This window comes from Tigriopus californicus, chromosome 8 (genome assembly GCF_007210705.1).
Source record: "Tigriopus californicus strain San Diego chromosome 8, Tcal_SD_v2.1, whole genome shotgun sequence".
In the NCBI taxonomy this organism is placed as follows: domain Eukaryota; kingdom Metazoa; phylum Arthropoda; class Copepoda; order Harpacticoida; family Harpacticidae; genus Tigriopus; species Tigriopus californicus.
The window spans coordinates 15363236-15368166 of record NC_081447.1 but is presented as its reverse complement, the minus strand read 5'-3'; the positions used below and the strand labels follow the sequence as shown (position 1 = coordinate 15368166).

Below are 4931 nucleotides of genomic sequence, written 5' to 3'. Positions count from 1 at the left end.
TTCCTTTTGCGACTTTATTTGAGACGGCGAGAAATAGTGAACCTACCAAGCAAGGAAGCAAGCTCGTCAAATCATTTGGTTTTTTGGCTTGTCTTCATCAATGATGTTTGAATTATTTACCAAATCTGTCATCATAACTCTTTTGATCAAGAGACAACCCCTCTGTCAACCAACGATTCCGACTAAAAGCTAGATCCTAGCCTCTTCTGAACCTTCGAAGCTTCATTTAATCCTTTTGCCCCCCTGACTCTTACACTGCTAATAGATCGATCACCGCTTGGTCGTCTCATCATCTCAACTTCCAGAGACGGTCCATCTAGCCTGAGAGATAAATTGGTGAAGGGAAGCGCCCAGTTAGACGTCCTACTCTTCAATTGCTTTATTACCGGTAATTTCTATGTTCAGAAAACTTCATCAAGCCAAGGCTTGAAAGATGAATTCATTTTCCTAACCCGACGGGACCTGGAGTCAGGTTGAGGACTCCATTTCTGGACTGGCGTATGGAATCAATGCATAGAATTGTAGTACCTATCATATGCTGCATTCTTCCGCCATGATTCACACGATAGGTTAAGGATGGCCGTCGGGGTTCTGTATGCATCTCAAAATGTTAGTTTGACCTTTGAAGAAAAGTATTCGCTTTATATTAGAAAGTCAGCAATACCAATCTCAACAAATTGGCCTAAGACCATAAGACATACGTAGTAGTACATGCATGGTTTTCATTGAACGGTCAGCCAATCTTCTCCTGGGAGTAAATTGATGTATGCCCGTACCTTATAGCCGAATGCAGTCCCTGGGTTGGCTCGAGCCGTTTGAGTGTGAAGTCTTTGAATGATAGGCTCAGTATGTGAAGTAATGGCCTACTATTTCTAGCCGATATACTTGTAAGTTCAGAGTCTGTACAGTGCAGTAGTATACGTACCTACGTACGTTTAGGAGGAAGTTGTCAGCTCTCGTCCTTAGTCCTATCGGAGCAGAAGAATAGCGCTAGCTCATTCTGGCCGTGGGTAATTCAGTCAGTGAATGAGGGGATATGCTCTCTGCTTGTGCTTCAGTTGGACTTGATGGTGGTGGTGGTGGATGTGGTGGTGCTGCCTGTTTCGACAACTACCACCTCTCTGTGTTTTTTCCGTGAAAAGCACTCCGAGATTGAGTGGAGATGATTTTTATCTGTCAAAATGTCTAATAAAGACTCTATTCCTTGGCTCCCTGGGAGAGATCCATGCACTTCCCCTGTCTGCCTGCTGGCTCGTCTATTCTCGTGGAGCAATAATAACGAACACAGCAGAACTGGCTTCGTCCAAGACTACTTTGACTACTACTACAACGACTAGCACAACTACTGTGTACTATTATTACTACGACAAGTCGGTTCATTGCTTCATAGCTCAATGTCTCAGCGTGTGAGATGATGATCTCGTAATTTTTTGATTTGTCTCTGTCACCCTTGGACTCTTTAGTATCCACATATACCGTACTCACTCGTTCCCTATCTAGGCACTCTTTCTTTATTCTGCTCCACGTTGACGGCCGTATCCACTCTCGATCCACCTCCTCCTTCATCTCCTCATGCAAGAAGAAGAGCAACAACAACAACATCAACAACAACAGCAGCAGCAGCAATAACGTTAAATGCAGTCTGGAGATTACGCCACAGGCAATTTGGCATTGTTTGAAAGATTCTCGGAGACAGTTGGAGTTGGCAATAACTTAGACTACTTAACCCATGGCTTTGTGGTCGATCATCTCGGGGATCAACCGTGGCTTTGAACTGCTGGAACATGCCTGCCACAATCATGGTGAGTTATGCCAAATCAATCCCAATGATAAGGTGGTGTCCACCCAACCAACCAACCGACCGACCAACCAACCAACCCTTTCTGTACGCTACGGCATAGGTAGTTCACGGCTAAATCATGGAAAAAGTTTTTTTTTCGCAATCACCGCGGGAAACAGGATGATTCTCTGGCGGGAAATCTTTTTCAATTGTCGCGTCTTCGAGGGAACAAAACATAAAATGGACTTGTTCGTATGTTGTTGGAGAGCTGTGAACACTCTTGTAAAGTAGTAAAGTACACCATCCGTCCGTCAGTCTTTCCGTCTGTCGGTCGTCCGTTGGTTGCTTGGTTGGTTGGTTCATTCGTGTAATGAGTCCGAAATTTGCAATGGTGATGATGATGGCGATGGTGATGATTCCGGTGCACAATTCGCCACGCCATCGCCATTGCGAATAAAACGACAAACGTAGACACCTGACAAATGGTGGCAAATTTCCAATCATAACTTGGCATGAAACGGTGCGACCATCGTCTCCTAGTGATGCTCAATGAAATTGCAAATTCTGGTCCTCATCCACAATGTTGTCATCCGCGTTCGGTGTCGTCTGTGTCCGTAGCATTCACGCTTATTGATCATGTTTCCCTCCCCAAGTGTGATTTACCGCTCTCTCTCTTTTTCTCTCTTTCTCTCTTTCTCCCAATGGAGGTGTGGCTCATTTCAGAGAGAAAACGCCATCCATTTTTGATCACTGATGTACCATGTAGTTTGCAAGAGCGTGCTAACTAACTCCATCCATGGACTTTTAGAAACACAAGCTCACTCGTACATCTATGTAGTTCATACATTCATTCGTACGTAAATATTGTATGCACCCGTACTATATACACGGTATCCGGGATAGGATTGGTCCAGACCATAGAATTGATACCGTTGATTAATGCCCGTCAAAGAGGGTGACGGGTTTTTTTTGATCGTCACAACTCGTCCATTACACTCAATTGGCTGAGGTACGAGAACATCTCAGGAGCAAAGAATGAATGAATGGTTGAATGAATGAATGGACTGCTGCTTATACAATATGAAACATCATGTCTAAAATTCACCCTCGAAATTGATGTCTGTCATTTGCAATGACAACCAGTCTTTGTGTGGCCAATGGTCCACCGGCGAGTCTCGTTCCCCCGGTTCAAAGATCGATCACAACAACTCATGGCAATGAAATTGGACTCAAGTCTCAGTTGGAGATTCAACCCCTCAACGACAACATACTCAACCTTGATCAAGACAAAAAATCATAGTACTGATACCTACCCCTTCCCTTCCAGAATGAGCCAACCATCTCGTGGGGCGAGTGCTAGTCGATCAGAAGAGAATGTCGGATATTCAAGCCATTGGCACGAACATTTGGGATTCGATTGAGCTTGGGAATTAACAAAGAGCAAGGAAACGAGGGACAAATCATGTCGCTTTTTGTCATCGGATGTGTATTGGCAGGTACAAATGGGTTCTGTTCTGGATGAAGTTGCTCCGAATCACGGAGGGCGAGGAACAGTTTTTTTTTTCACCATGTGCCTGACACCAAAAAGTGCTCAAGAACTTTGCGAGCCATCATGAAGCTATGGAAGGGTCCCGTTGGTGATCTATTCCTGTTGTGCGGGGAAGCACGACTCTTACCCACCAACCATCATGACCCGCTCTATCTCTTTTATTTGAAGACCTGGGGAAAAATGGCCAATTTATTCTAATTTGTGTCGGGTAAACGGTATTAAATGAGTTGAGCTCGCCTCATCCGTGTCATGATGGGTTTCCCCGTTTTCCTTCCCCGCACTCTGTTCACTTCAGAGCATTCCAGCTTACACACACACACACGCACACACTATCCACAGTTTACGATGTCCGTCGTAAGCCACCCAATATCTACTATGAACACTGTGCATACCGTATTGCACAGAGCGTACGTAGACGACATGAGAGAGTCCCACCATTTTGTCGTAGGTCACGTGAGCCATGTACATGTGAAGGTAGTAGGTGCGAATGTATGGTGATAGAACAACAACAACAACAACTAAAAAAAACCAGATGAGTTCGACGCTTATTTATGGCCAAGATGGGCTCGTTCGTTCGTTCGTTCGTTGTTTTTTCCATCTTTTCTGGAAACCAAGTCAGGGATGATGCCTAAAAGAAGAATCCCTCTCGGAGTCATGAGCATTGGACCAGATGGTAGCCAAGCCAGAACCCAGCAGCCACCACCACCACCATCATCGACGTCGAAGTGATGCCGCCTGAGCCCATGATGGTTGGGAGATGTCGAGAAAGGCTTCCTTTCGGGGGTGGAAAATTTATGTGAATGTTCGAAGGATGTATCTCTGCTTTGTTCGTCTTTCGTCTTCTCGAAAGTTATGATCCTCATTCTTTCGAGGTCTAAACGAACGAACGATCGAACGAACAAGCAAGCGAAAAACGGAGACCGAATGAAATGAAGAGACGGAACGAGATGGACGCACGACCAACGACGAAATATTGTTTGAGCCCATTCCACAAACAGTTTTCGACATACCCACAATAAACAATGATGGGGTACGAGTACACATACACACACACGCACACATCCTTCAGAGTACGTACTATGTACACATGCACGGACGCACGCATGTCTCTGAACGAAACGATGCACACTTTTAGAGTAAGCACTCATAATGCATAATGAATGCAATTGCGCAAGGTACCTCCCATTGACGCATTGTCCAGTACGTACAGTAATGGGCGACATTCTCTCTCTCTCAGAAATATCCACCAAAACATGGGTGCGTAATAAGAACGTGAATCGAGCTGGGGTGATTAAACTGGACTGTCTATCTTAGCTAGAAATCAGGATTTAAAGCAGTTGTTACAATATTGATAAGGATTCGCCCCATCAAAGAAATTTCTTTTTTTCTTATTAGCTTTAACTAAGGGGGCGGGGAAGATTTGTTTTAAAACATACATTATATTTACCAATGTATGAATATGCTTGTAATAGTGTTTGATATGACAAGAATGGAAAATATGTGGCTATTCTGTGATAAGAAAAGCTTCATGCATCTCAAATCTTGAAAACTCATACTTGACTGTCATGAAACCTTTGTTTGACACCGAAATCACCACAAAGT

The 4931-nt window shown here is 44.2% G+C and overlaps 1 long non-coding RNA gene across 1 annotated transcript; it reads left to right on the top strand.

Moving 5' to 3' along the window:
• Positions 1–970: 970 nt before the first annotated feature.
• Positions 971–3565, top strand: LOC131885188 (uncharacterized). Its single transcript, XR_009373807.1, has 2 exons — positions 971–1802; positions 3108–3565. It is a non-coding gene; the product is annotated as an uncharacterized LOC131885188 (long non-coding RNA).
• Positions 3566–4931: the final 1366 nt, after the last annotated feature.